The following is a 12,782-nucleotide window of genomic DNA, read 5'->3' on the forward strand; positions in this document are numbered from 1 at the left end:
TAACATCTAGGAGTTAGCACTTGTGTGTTTTTCCTATATACGGTAGTTTTATATTTTGACAGCTATCTGTCTTTGATGAAGGCCCATGTCTTGGGGCTGAAACGTCACTGACTTGTTACTAAGACTGCCAAATACAAATTTGTTTCACATTTGGAGTGCCAAGTGAATCTACAATTTCTTGATCTGCACGGGGTGAAATCTGTCTTGAGCATCCATATTTACTTTCCTCAAGAGTATTGTTTATCTTTCCACGTTGCCCAAAACAGTATGTTTGTGCAAGGGTGCAAGCAAGAATTACTAATTTCTTTGGAATGCTACTAATATAGCCATATATACTGCAATACATTTCAGGCGTAAAAATAAATCTCCTCATATCTATAGTACACAGTTTAAAATTTATATCATGAGTAGTGTCAGAACAGAGAAAAAACCTTTAAATTAGCCAATTCTTCCTGAATGAAGAAGAATAAAAAGGAAACTCATTTTGTAGATATGGGGAAATGTCTGGTGCTCACAACCCATCGCTGAGCTTAATAAAAAAAAAACATATACTGAATATGTGTATGAAAAAAGTGAAAATGGTAAACAAACTGTAACAGAGAGTAAAGTATGGAAGTTATAGTATGTTTAGGGAACTTCTTAGTGTTAGGAGCTTTTTGGCTCAGCAGCCTAAGGGCTCTTTCATATGACAGTTATTTTGGTATGAATCCATTATTTTTGAGTGATTACAGTGAATTACAGGTCCTTTTTTTTTTTTTTTAAGACCGAAGACAAGAAAAAGAAAGAAAAAAAACCTTGTCCTACTTTGAATCATGTTGTGGATAAAACTCAACAATGCAAATCAATGACCATGTGGAGAAAGAAGCACACTGATATCATCATTGTTTTCCATATATAATGGGCAGGAGAAGTTAATGGGATTGTTCATTACTCGAAATTGACATTGGGAAGTAATGAAGGTGACCTTATGGTCTCTGACTTCCTCTGGATGACAGTAATCTCAGAAGGAAGTGAGTTGGAAGTAGAAGCTGATTGGCTGCAGAGGTCGGGTGACATTTATCATGGATGTCGCTGGAATGGTGCTGTTATTAATTTACATGGGGGAACTATGTTGATTGGGAACGGGTTGCCCGAGTAGTAGACAATTCCTATAAGATTTTATTTCTTCATACCAGAAAAAAGGAGGCAACAAGGATTGCAAAAACTGACACTATGGATCCAGCAAACTGAAAGAAAGATTACTGTACTTTTCATGCATCAAAAAAAATCCCCCAAAAACTGACATGTAATGCCAGCAGAATACCAGACTTTCCAATTATGGCTACTTCTCTGACCATGCCCTCTGCTCTAATCCATTATTTATTATGTTGTGACAATTTTATTATAGCCTTTATTTAAAAAAAAAACAAAAAACTTTTCAGCTTTCACTTCCCACAATCAAGATGTAGACGCAACAAGTGAGTTCTAACCACAAGCAGAAAAATGCTGATTATGACACTGCTGAAGACTCGGGGAAACTTGAAATCAAAGGGAGGGAACATTTCACACCACCACGTAGAGGAAAGCAGACGAGAGCAGCATCAGGTCTGTAAGTATCTCACTGTAGACTGGCAAGAAATCATTATTTAGATCACACGACGGCTCGGCTCTTACTACACACCGTATCATCTATTCTAAATGTAAGATTAGAAAACATTAGTATTTGCCATGATAGTGTAGGGCCACATTATTTATACTGGTGGACAGTAACCACCATAAGTCATGTCATTTTCACTGCAGTCCTGTAGCCTTATGACCGAGACTTTTTCTTCTAGTGTGATTCTCATAAGTAATTTTAAAGGAACTTTCATATGAGCAATTCCCTGAGATATGAGTTTTGGAGAACACAATCTTGTGGTTGCAGAATAATGAATTATTGAGGAAAAAGGTATGTACAGCATAATGCCGCCCAATGGGGCGTACCATAATAGATTTACACTGACTAGGTGGGAAGCACAAATCTATTGCAGAAACGAGAACATGTGCTTTCTTCTTCTTTTACCAAGATGTTGTAGAAACCTTCAGAGCGGTTTCTGTCTCAGCACTGGGTGTAGATGGTTTTCAGGGAATTTCCACACTTAACCACTGAAGCCTTCAAGAAATAGGCGATGTTAATAAATGTGCATCATGCATTAAGGAAAAAAAACATGTCAAGAGTCTAAATTTAGCAAACAGTTTGAGCCAGAAATCTGTTGTGAAACGGTTTAAAATGTTGCTACATTTTTGATCAATTCCCCCATTTCTTGCCACTTTTGGTGTCAGAACTGTCCACTTTTTGGTAAGTAAATGGAGCTTAGTGTGAAGCTGGGATGGTCAAATGCATCAATAAATTCATTGGAATTTACTGTGGAAAAGCGATGTAAATTATGACACTAATGTATTAGGCAGCATGGCTCAGTATGTTCAAATCCCACAAAGGACAACATCTACAAGGAGTTTGTATATTTTCCCCGTGTTTGCCTGGGTTTTTTCTTGTTACTCCAACCCCTCTCCCTCCTTCCACACTCCAGTGACAAACTGATCGGGAATTTAGTCTGTAAGCCCCAATGGGGAAAGTGAGACTTAATTAGCGCCATAAATTCCACAGCACTTTACTGAAAAGTAAAATAAATAATAATAATCTTTATTTTTATATAGCGCTAACATATTCCGTAGCGCTTTACATTTTGCACACATTATCATCGCTGTCCCCGTTGGGGCTCACAATCTAAATTCCCTATCAGTATGTCTTTGGAATGTGGGAGGAAACCGGAGAACTCGGAAGAAACCCACGCAAACACGGGAGAACATACAAACTCTTAGCAGATGTTGTCCTTGGTGGGATTTGAACCCCGGACTCCAGCGCTGCAAGGGTATAACTTGTAGCATTAATGCATTTGGAGCATCTTACTCTAGAGCAGAGGTCCCCAACTCCAGTCCTCAAGGCCCACCAACAGGTCATGTTTTCAGGATTTCCTTTGCATTGCACAGGTGATGCAATTATTACCTGGGCAAGACTAAGGAAATCCTGAAAACATGACCTGTTGGTGGGCCTTGAGGACTGGAGTTGGGGACCTCTGCTCTAGAGGACTCTTAATCAAGACTGGTGTCAAAATCACACTTGTATCAGTCCCAAAGTTTTCCTGGTCACTGAAAAGGTAAAATGAATATCAAAGAATATAACAGGGCAGAATGTGTATTAAACAATCTGGACATTGACTTTACCAAAACTTGCTAGACTATATTGTGTACTACCATGTGAATGGAGAGAGTAGCGCATGTCATGGCAGTCTGGCACCAGGTGGAAACAGGTCGTCAATGAAGCCCTGTTCTAGCTACAGTATAGAGGCTCAGGGACCCTCTCATCATTTAGGCATTTATGACAGATTCTCTAGATATACCAAAAATGTCAGTCATGTGAACACACTTAACTCCTTAACGACCAATAAGCCTTTATAATGTGGCAGCTAAGGGGCCTTATTCCTTATTCCTTAACAGCGATCGAGAACAAAGGTATAGCGCCCCCCCAGAGTCTGAAAATCTCTGGGGTTTTAACCACAAAGGTTAGCCGAGACCCTGAAAAACACAATCAGGGCTGGATTTTCCGGTCCCTGAACACTTGATTGTTGAATAACTGATCACGTAAAAAAAAAAAGTGTGCCAGCTATTAAAATCATTTCTCTCTCTTCTTTCATGATTATACAAGTCATAGGAGAGAGATATTATGTCTTTAAGCCCACTCCCCAGAACCTAATCCATCCCCCGGGACCTCCCGCTTCGTCTGTTAGGTTTAGGATTGGGCTAATAGAGTTAGGGTTGGGCTTATAGGGTTAGTGTTGGGTTTATTGTTATGTTTCGGCTTATAGGGTTAGGGTTGGATTTAAGCGATTTTTCAAAAGTAAAAAAAAAAAAAAATAAATGATGACTATATAAAGGATAGGGTATGTTTCCACGGTCAGGAATGGCTCAGTATTTGCTCAGGATTTGACGCAGGTAAAATCTGCACCAAATCTGCATCTGAGGTCACTGGCAGGACACCTGCGTAATTTATATGCAGTTTGATGTGTTTTTTTCCGCATGCTTTTTTTGTCACTTGAAATAAAGATAATTAAAACTTGGCTGCTGGGAAGGAAAAAAAAGTGATTTCCTGTTTGCAGATATATTGGGATATGTTCCCACGGTCAGTAAATGCGGTGGGTTGGACGCTGCGTACATCTGCAGCATCCAGCTGTTACAGCATAGTGGATGGGATTTCAAGAAATCACATGCCCACTATGTGTGCACCAATACTCAACCGCAGAGACGGACATGGCATGTTTTTCCAGTCCGCAGCATGTCAATTTATGTAGTGAAGATGCTCCGTCTCCGCTGCATAAATTACCCATACACTTTCATTAGATGAGGTAAAACCGCATTACCTTCCTAGTCACATGTATTAATTGCAGTAACACAGCTTACTACTCATCTGTACTAATTTACATAACTGTGAATCTTGTGACACAGCCGGACATATATGACACAGAAAGTGGAGGAAAGCTCATAAATAAATAATTTTTTAAAAAATAGCATGCGGTCCCCCTATATATGGTAACCAGCCAGAGTAAAGCAGACTACTCGGACTGGTATTTCAGGCTGGAAAGGATCCAATATCTATGAACCTTACCAGCCTGATAATACCAAGCCGCAGCAGTCTGCTTACCTTGGATGGTTAGCAAAAATAGTGGGATCCCCTCAAAAAAAAATGGCGTGTGGTCCCCCTATTTTTGTTAACCAGCCAAGGAAAAAGCAGACAGCTGCGGCCTAATCTTCTCAGGCTGGTGAGGCCCATGGATTTTGGCCTTCAGTAGTCTAAAAATAGCAGCCCGCAGCCGCCCCACAACTGGCACATTCAAAGATGCGCTAATTGTGGCACTTTACCTGGCTCTTCCCACTTGCACGGTAGTGGTGGCAAGTGGGGTAATATTTGTGGGGTTGATATCACCTTTGTATTGTCCGGTGACATCAAGCCCACGTATTAGTAATGGAGAGACGTCTATAAGACACCTATCCTTACTAATCCTATAGTTATATGGTAAATAAAGACACAGCCAGAATAAAGTCCTTTAACCCCTTTACCCCCAAGAGTGGTTTGCACGTTAATGACCGGGCCAATTTTTACAATTCTGACCACTGTCCCTTTATGAGGTTATAACTCTGGAACGTTTCAACGGATCGTAGTGATTCTGACCTTGTTTTCTCGTGACATATTGTACTTCATGATAGTGGTAAAAATTCTTTGATAGTACCTGCGTTTATTTGTGATAAAAACGGAAATTTGGTGAAAATTATGAAAATTTTCAATTTTCCAACTTTGAATTTTTATGCAATTAAATCACAGAGATATGTCACACAAAATACTTAATAAGTAATATTTCCCACATGTCTACTTTACATCAGCACAATTTTGAAAACAAAATTTTTTTTTTGTTAGGGAGTTATAAGGGTTAAAAGTTGACCAGCAATATCTCATTTTTACAACACCATTGTTTTTTAGGGACCACATCTCATTTGAAGTCATTTTGAGGGGTCTATATGATAGAAAATACCCAAGTGTGACACCATTCTAAAAACTGCACCCCTCATGGTGGTCAAAACCATATTCAAGAAGTTTATTAACCCTTCTGGTGCTTCACAGGAATTTTTGGAATGTTTAAATAAAAATGAACATTTAACTTTTTTTCACAAAAAATTTACTTCAGCTCCAATTTGTTTTATTTTACCAATGGTAACAGGACAAAATGGACCCCAAAAGTTGTTGTACAATTTGTCCTGAGTACACCGATACCCCATATGTGAGGGTAAACCACTGTTTGGGCGCATGACAGAGCTCGGAAGCGAAGGAGCGCCATTTGACTTTTCAATGCAAAATTGACTGGAATCGAGATGGGACACCATGTTGCGTTTGGAGAGCCCCTGATGTGCCTAAACATTGAAACCCCCCACAAGTGACACCATTTTGGAAAGTAGACCCCCTAAGGAACTTATCTAGAGGTGTGGTGAGCACTTTGACCCACCAAGTGCTTCACAGAAGTTTATAATGCAGAACCGTAAAAATAAAAAATCATATTTTTTCACAAAAATTATCTGTTCGCCCCCAATTTTTTATTTTCCCAAAAGTAAGAGAAGAAATTGGACCACAAAAGTTGTTGTACAATTTGTCCTGAGTACGCTGATACCCCATATGTGGGGGTAAACCACTGTTTGGGCACATGGGAGAGCTCGGAAGGGAAGGAGCGCCGTTTGACTTTTCAATGCAAAATTGACAGGAATTGAGATGGGACGCCATGTTGCGTTTGGAGAGCCACTGATGTGCCTAAACATTGAAACCCCCCACAAGTGACACCATTTTGGAAAGTAGACCCCCTAAAGAACTTATCTAGATGTGTTTTGAGCACTTTGACCCACCAAGGGCTTCACAGAAGTTTATAATGCAGAGCTGTAAAAATAAAACAAAAATTTCTTCCCACAAAAATTATTTTTTTAGCCCCCAGTTTTGTATTTTCCCGAGGATAACAGGAGAAATTGGACCCCAAAATTTGTTGCCCAATTTCTCCTGAGTGCGATTATACACAATATGTGGGGGGAACCACTGTTTGGGCGCATGGGAGGGCTCAGAAGGGAAGGAGCGCCATTTGGAATGCAGACTTAGATGGAATGGTCTGCAGGTGTCACATTGCGTTTGCAGAGCCCCTAATGTACCTAAACAGTAGAAACCCCCCCAAGTGACAACATTTTGGAAAGTAGACCCCCTAAGGAACTTATCTAGATGTGTGGTGAGCGCTTTGACCCACCAAGGGCTTCACAGAAGTTTATAATGCAGAGCCGTAAAAATAAAACAAAAATTTTTTCCCACAAAAATTAAATTTTAGCCCCCAGTTTTGTATTTTACCGAGGGCAACAGGAAAAATTGGACCCCAAAATTTGTTGTCCAATTTGTCCTGAGTGCGCTGATACCCCATAAGTGGGGGGGAACCACTGTTTGGGCGCATGGGAGGGCTCGGAAGGGAAGGAGTTCCATTTGGAATGCAGACTTAGCTGGAATGGTCTGCAGGTGTCACATTGCGTTTGCAGAGCCCCTAATGTACCTAAACAGTAGAAACCCCCAACAAGTGACACCTGTTATGAAAGGTAATTCAGTACCACAATGGACATAGAGGTCAGCGCACATACAGTGACCTGGCAATAACCCAAAAAACAAGAACGAGCTCTGAGACGTGGGAACTCTGTTGACCGCAATCCCTAATTCTCTCCAACCACACTAAAGGCAGCCGTGGATTGCGCCTAATGCTGCCTATGCAACTCGGCACGGCCTGAGAAACTAGCTAGCCTGAAGATAGAAAATAAGCCTACCTTGCCTCAGAGAAATACCCCAAAGGAAAAGGCAGCCCCCACATATAATGACTGTGAGTTAAGATGAAAAGACAAACGTAGAGATAGATTTAGCAAAGTGAGGCCCAACTTCCTGAACAGAGCGAGGATAGGAAAGGTAACTTTGCGGTCAACACAAAACCCTACAAAAACCACGCAAAGGGGGCAAAAAGACCCTCCGTACCGAACTAACGGCACGGAGGTACACCCTCTGCGTCCCAGAGCTTCCAGCAAGCAGAAAAAAACAAATTGACAAGCTGGACAGAAAAAAACAGCAAACAATAGCAAAGAGGAACTTAGCTATGCAGAGCAGCAGGCCACAGGAACGATCCAGGAGGAAACAGGTCCAATACTAGAACATTGACTGGAAGCCAGGATCAAAGCACTAGGTGGAGTTAAATAGAGAAGCACCTAACGACTTCACCACATCACCTGAGGAAGGAAACTCAGAAGCCGCAGTACCACTTTCCTCCACCAACGGAAGCTCACAGAGAAAACCAGCCGAAGTACCACTTGTGACCACAGGAGGGAACTCTGCCACAGAATTCACAACAGTACCCCCCCTTGAGGAGGGGTCACCGAACCCTCACCAGAGCTCCCAAGACGACCAGGATGAGCCATATGAAAGGCACGAACAAGATCGGGAGCATGGACATCAGAGGCAAAGACCCAGGAATTATCTTCCTGAGCATAACCCTTCCACTTAACCAGATACTGGAGTTTCCGCCTTGAAACACGAGAATCCAAAATCTTCTCCACAATATACTCCAACTCCCCCTCCACCAAAACCGGGGCAGGAGGATCAACATATGGAACCACAGGTGCCACGTATCTCCGCAACAATGACCTATGGAATACGTTATGTATGGAAAATGAATCTGGAAGGGTCAGACGAAAAGACACAGGATTAAGAACCTCAGAAATCCTATACGGACCAATAAAACGAGGTTTAAACTTAGGAGAGGAAACCTTCATAGGAATATGACGAGAAGATAACCAAACCAAGTCCCCAACCCGAAGTCGGGGACCCACACAGCGTCTGCGATTAGCGAAACGTTGAGCCTTCTCCTGGGACAAAGTCAAATTGTCCACCACATTAGTCCAAATCTGCTGCGACCTGTCCACCACAGTATCCACACCAGGACAGTCCGAAGACTCAACCTGCCCTGAAGAGAAAAGAGGATGGAACCCAGAGTTGCAGAAAAACGGTGAAACCAAGGTAGCCGAGCTGGCCCGATTATTAAGGGCGAACTCAGCCAAAGGCAAAAAGGACACCCAGTCATCCTGATCAGCAGAAACAAAGCATCTCAGATATGTTTCCAAGGTCTGATTGGTTCGTTCGGTCTGGCCATCAGTCTGAGGATGGAAAGCCGAGGAAAAAGACAAGTCAATGCCCATCCTACCACAAAAGGCTCGCCAAAACCTCGAAACAAACTGGGAACCTCTGTCAGAAACGATATTCTCCGGAATGCCATGCAAACGAACCACATGCTGGAAAAACAATGGCACCAAATCAGAGGAGGAAGGCAATTTACAAAGGGTACCAAATGGATCATCTTAGAGAAGCGATCACAGACCACCCAAATGACTGACATCTTTTGAGAGACGGGAAGATCTGAAATAAAATCCATAGAGATATGTGTCCAAGGCCTCTTCGGGACCGGCAAGGGCAAAAGCAACCCACTGGCACGAGAACAGCAGGGCTTAGCCCGAGCACAAATCCCACAGGACTGCACAAAAGTACGCACATCCCGCGACAGAGATGGCCACCAAAAGGATCTAGCCACCAACTCTCTGGTACCAAAGATTCCAATATGACCAGCCAACACCGAACAATGGACCTCAGAGATAACTTTATTCGTCCACCTATCAGGGACAAACAGTTTCTCCGCTGGGCAACGATCAGGTTTATTAGCCTGAAATTTTTGCAGCACCCGCCGCAAATCAGGGGAGATGGCAGACACAATTACTCCCTCTTTGAGGATACCCGCCGACTCAGATACACCCGGAGAGTCGGGCACAAAACTCCTAGACAGAGCATCCGCCTTCACATTTTTAGAGCCCGGAAGGTATGAAATCACAAAGTCAAAACGGGCAAAAAACAACGACCAACAAGCTTGTCTAGGATTCAACCGCTTGGTGGACTCGAGATAAGTCAAGTTCTTATGATCAGTCAAGACCACCACGCGATGCTTAGCTCCTTCAAGCCAATGACGCCACTCCTCAAATGCCCACTTCATGGCCAGCAACTCTCGATTGCCCACATCATAATTACGCTCAGCAGCCGAAAACTTCCTGGAAAAGAAGGCGCATGGTTTCATCACCGAGCAATCAGAATTTCTCTGCGACAAAACAGCCCCTGCTCCAATCTAAGAAGCATCAACCTCGACCTGGAACGGAAGCGAAACATCTGGTTGACACAACACAGGAGCAGAAGAAAAATGACGCTTCAACTCTTGAAAAGCTTCCACCGCAGCAGAAGACCAATTGACCAAATCAGCACCTTTCTTGGTCAAATCGGTCAATGGTTTAGCAATACTAGAAAAATTGCAGATGAAGCGACGATAAAAATTAGCAAAGCCCAGGAACTTTTGCAGACTTTTCAGAGATGTCGGCTGAGTCCAATTATGGATGGCTTGGACCTTAAAAGGATCCATCTCGATAGTAGAAGGGGAAAAGATGAACCCCAAAAATGAAACCTTCTAAACACCAAAGAGACACTTTGATCCCTTCACAAACAAAGAATTAGCACACAGGACCTGAAACACCGTTCTGACCTGCTTCACATGAGACTCCCAATCATCCGAGAAGATCAAAATGTCATCTAAGTACACAATCAGGAATTTATCCAGGTACTCTCGGAAGATGTCATGCATAAAGGACTGAAACACTGATGGAGCATTGGCAAGACCGAATGGCATTACTAGATACTCAAAATGGCCCTCGGGCGTATTAAATGCAGTTTTCCACTCATCGCCTCGCTTAATACGCACAAGATTATACGCACCACGAAGATCTATCTTGGTGAACCAACTAGCCCCCTTAATCCGAGCAAACAAATCAGATAACAATGGCAAGGGGTACTGAAATTTAACCGTGATCTTATTTAGAAGGCGGTAATCTATACAAGGTCTCAGTGAACCATCCTTCTTGGCTACAAAAAAGAACTCTGCTCCCAATGGCGACGATGACGGGCGAATATGCCCCTTCTCCAAAGACTCCTTCACATAACTCCGCATAGCGGCGTGCTCAGGCACAGATAAATTAAACAGTCGACCTTTTGGGAATTTACTACCAGGAATCAAATCGATAGCACAATCACAATCCCTATGCGGAGGTAGGGAATCGGACTTGGGCTCATCAAATAAATCCCGGTAATCAGACAAGAACTCAGGAACCTCAGAAGGGGTGGATGACGAAATAGTCAGAAATGGGACATCACCATGTACCCCCTGACAACCCCAGCTGGACACAGACATGGATTTCCAATCTAAAACTGGATTATGGACTTGTAGCCATGGCAACCCCAACACGACCACATCATGCAGATTATGCAACACCAGAAAGCGAATAACCTCCTGATGTGCAAGAGCCATGCACATGGTCAGCTGGGTCCAGTACTGAGGCTTATTCTTGGCCAAAGGCGTAGCATCAATTTCTCTCAATGGAATAGGACACTGCAAGGACTCCAAGAAAAACCCACAACGCCTAGCATACTCCAAGTCCATCAAATTCAGAGCAGCGCCTGAGTCCACAAATGCCATGACAGAATACGATGACAAAGAGCAGATCAAGGTAACGGACAGAAGAAATTTTGACTGTACCGTACCAATGGTGGCAGACCTAGCGAACCGCTTAGTGCGCTTAGGACAATCAGAGATAGCATGAGTGGAATCACCACAGTAGAAACACAGCCCATTCAGACGTCTGTGTTCTTGCCGTTCAACTCTGGTCAAAGTCCTATCGCACTGCATAGGCTCAGGTTTAAGCTCAGGTAATACCGCCAAATGGTGCACAGATTTACGCTCGCGCAAGCGTCGACCGATCTGAATGGCCAAAGACAGACTCATTCAGACCAGCAGGCATAGGAAATCCCACCATGACATCTTTAAGGGCTTCAGAGAGACCTTTTCTGAAAATAGTTGCGAGCGCACCTTCATTCCATTGAGTGAGTACGGACCACTTTCTAAATTTCTGACAATATACCTCTATTTCATCCTGACCCTGACACAGAGCCAGCAAAATCTTCTCTGCCTGATCCACAGAATTAGGCTCATCGTACAGCAATCCGAGCGCCAGGAAAAATGCATCGATATTACTTAATGCAGGATCCCCTGGCGCAAGGGAAAATGCCCAGTCCTGAGGATCGCCACGCAAAAAAAGAAATAACGATCCTAACTTGTTGAACTGGGTCACCAGAGGAGCGAGGTTTCAAAGCCAGAAATAGTTTACAATTATTTTTGAAACTCAGAAATTTAGTTCTATCTCCAAAAAACAAATCAGGAATAGGGTTTCTCGGTTCTAACATAGAATTCTGAACCACAAAGTCTTGAATACTTTGCACTCTTCCAGTGAGCTGATCCACACATGAAGACAGACCTTTAATGTCCATCACTACACCTGTGTCCTGACCCACCCAAATGTCTAGGGGAAAAAAAAGGCAAAACACAGTGCAAAGAAAAAAAATGGTCTCAGAACTTCTTTTTTTCCTCTGTTGAGAATCATTAGTACTTGGGCTTCCAGTACTGTTATGAAAGGTAATTCAGTACCACAATGGACATAGAGGTCAGCGCACATACAGTGACCTGGCAATAACCCAAAAAACAAGAACGAGCTCTGAGACGTGGGAACTCTGTTGACCGCAATCCCTAATCCTATCCAACAACACTAGAGGCAGCCGTGGATTGCGCCTAACGCTACCTATGCAACTCGGCACAGCCTGAGAAACTAGCTAGCCTGAAGATAGAAAATAAGCCTACCTTGCCTCAGAGAAATACCCCAAAGGAAAAGGCAGCCCCCACATATAATGACTGTGAGTTAAGATGAAAAGACAAACGAAGAGATGAAATAGATTTAGCAAAGTGAGGCCCAACTTCCTGAACAGAGCGAGGATAGGAAAGGTAACTTTGCGGTCAACACAAAACCCTACAAAAACCACGCAAAGGGGGCAAAAAGACCCTCCGTATCGAACTAACGGCACGGAGGTACACCCTCTGCGTCCCAGAGCTTCCAGCAAGCAGAAAAAAACAAATTGACAAGCTGGACAGAAAAAAACAGCAAACAATAGCAAAGAGGAACTTAGCTATGCAGAGCAGCAGGCCACAGGAACGATCCAGGAGGAAACAGGTCCAATACTA

At 43.0% G+C, this 12,782-nt stretch overlaps 2 protein-coding genes across 3 annotated transcripts in view; one reads left to right on the plus strand and one right to left on the minus strand.

The window, feature by feature from the left end:
• Positions 1 to 12,782, minus strand: part of UBAC2 (UBA domain containing 2) — a 285,129-nt gene that overhangs the window by 80,140 nt on the left and 192,207 nt on the right. The window lies entirely within an intron of this gene.
• Positions 1,481 to 12,782, plus strand: part of LOC138670558 (G-protein coupled receptor 183-like) — a 49,593-nt gene continuing 38,291 nt past the window's right edge. The window contains exon 1 of one of the 2 annotated variants that reach the window (XM_069757986.1): positions 1,481 to 1,584. The gene's annotated coding sequence lies outside the window, so the exon portion shown is untranslated. Of the gene's footprint in view, positions 1,589 to 12,782 lie in introns of both variants that reach the window. The other variant, XM_069757984.1, reaches the window with a different exon arrangement.

Source organism: Ranitomeya imitator, chromosome 3 (assembly GCF_032444005.1).
Source record: "Ranitomeya imitator isolate aRanImi1 chromosome 3, aRanImi1.pri, whole genome shotgun sequence".
Classification (NCBI taxonomy): domain Eukaryota; kingdom Metazoa; phylum Chordata; class Amphibia; order Anura; family Dendrobatidae; genus Ranitomeya; species Ranitomeya imitator.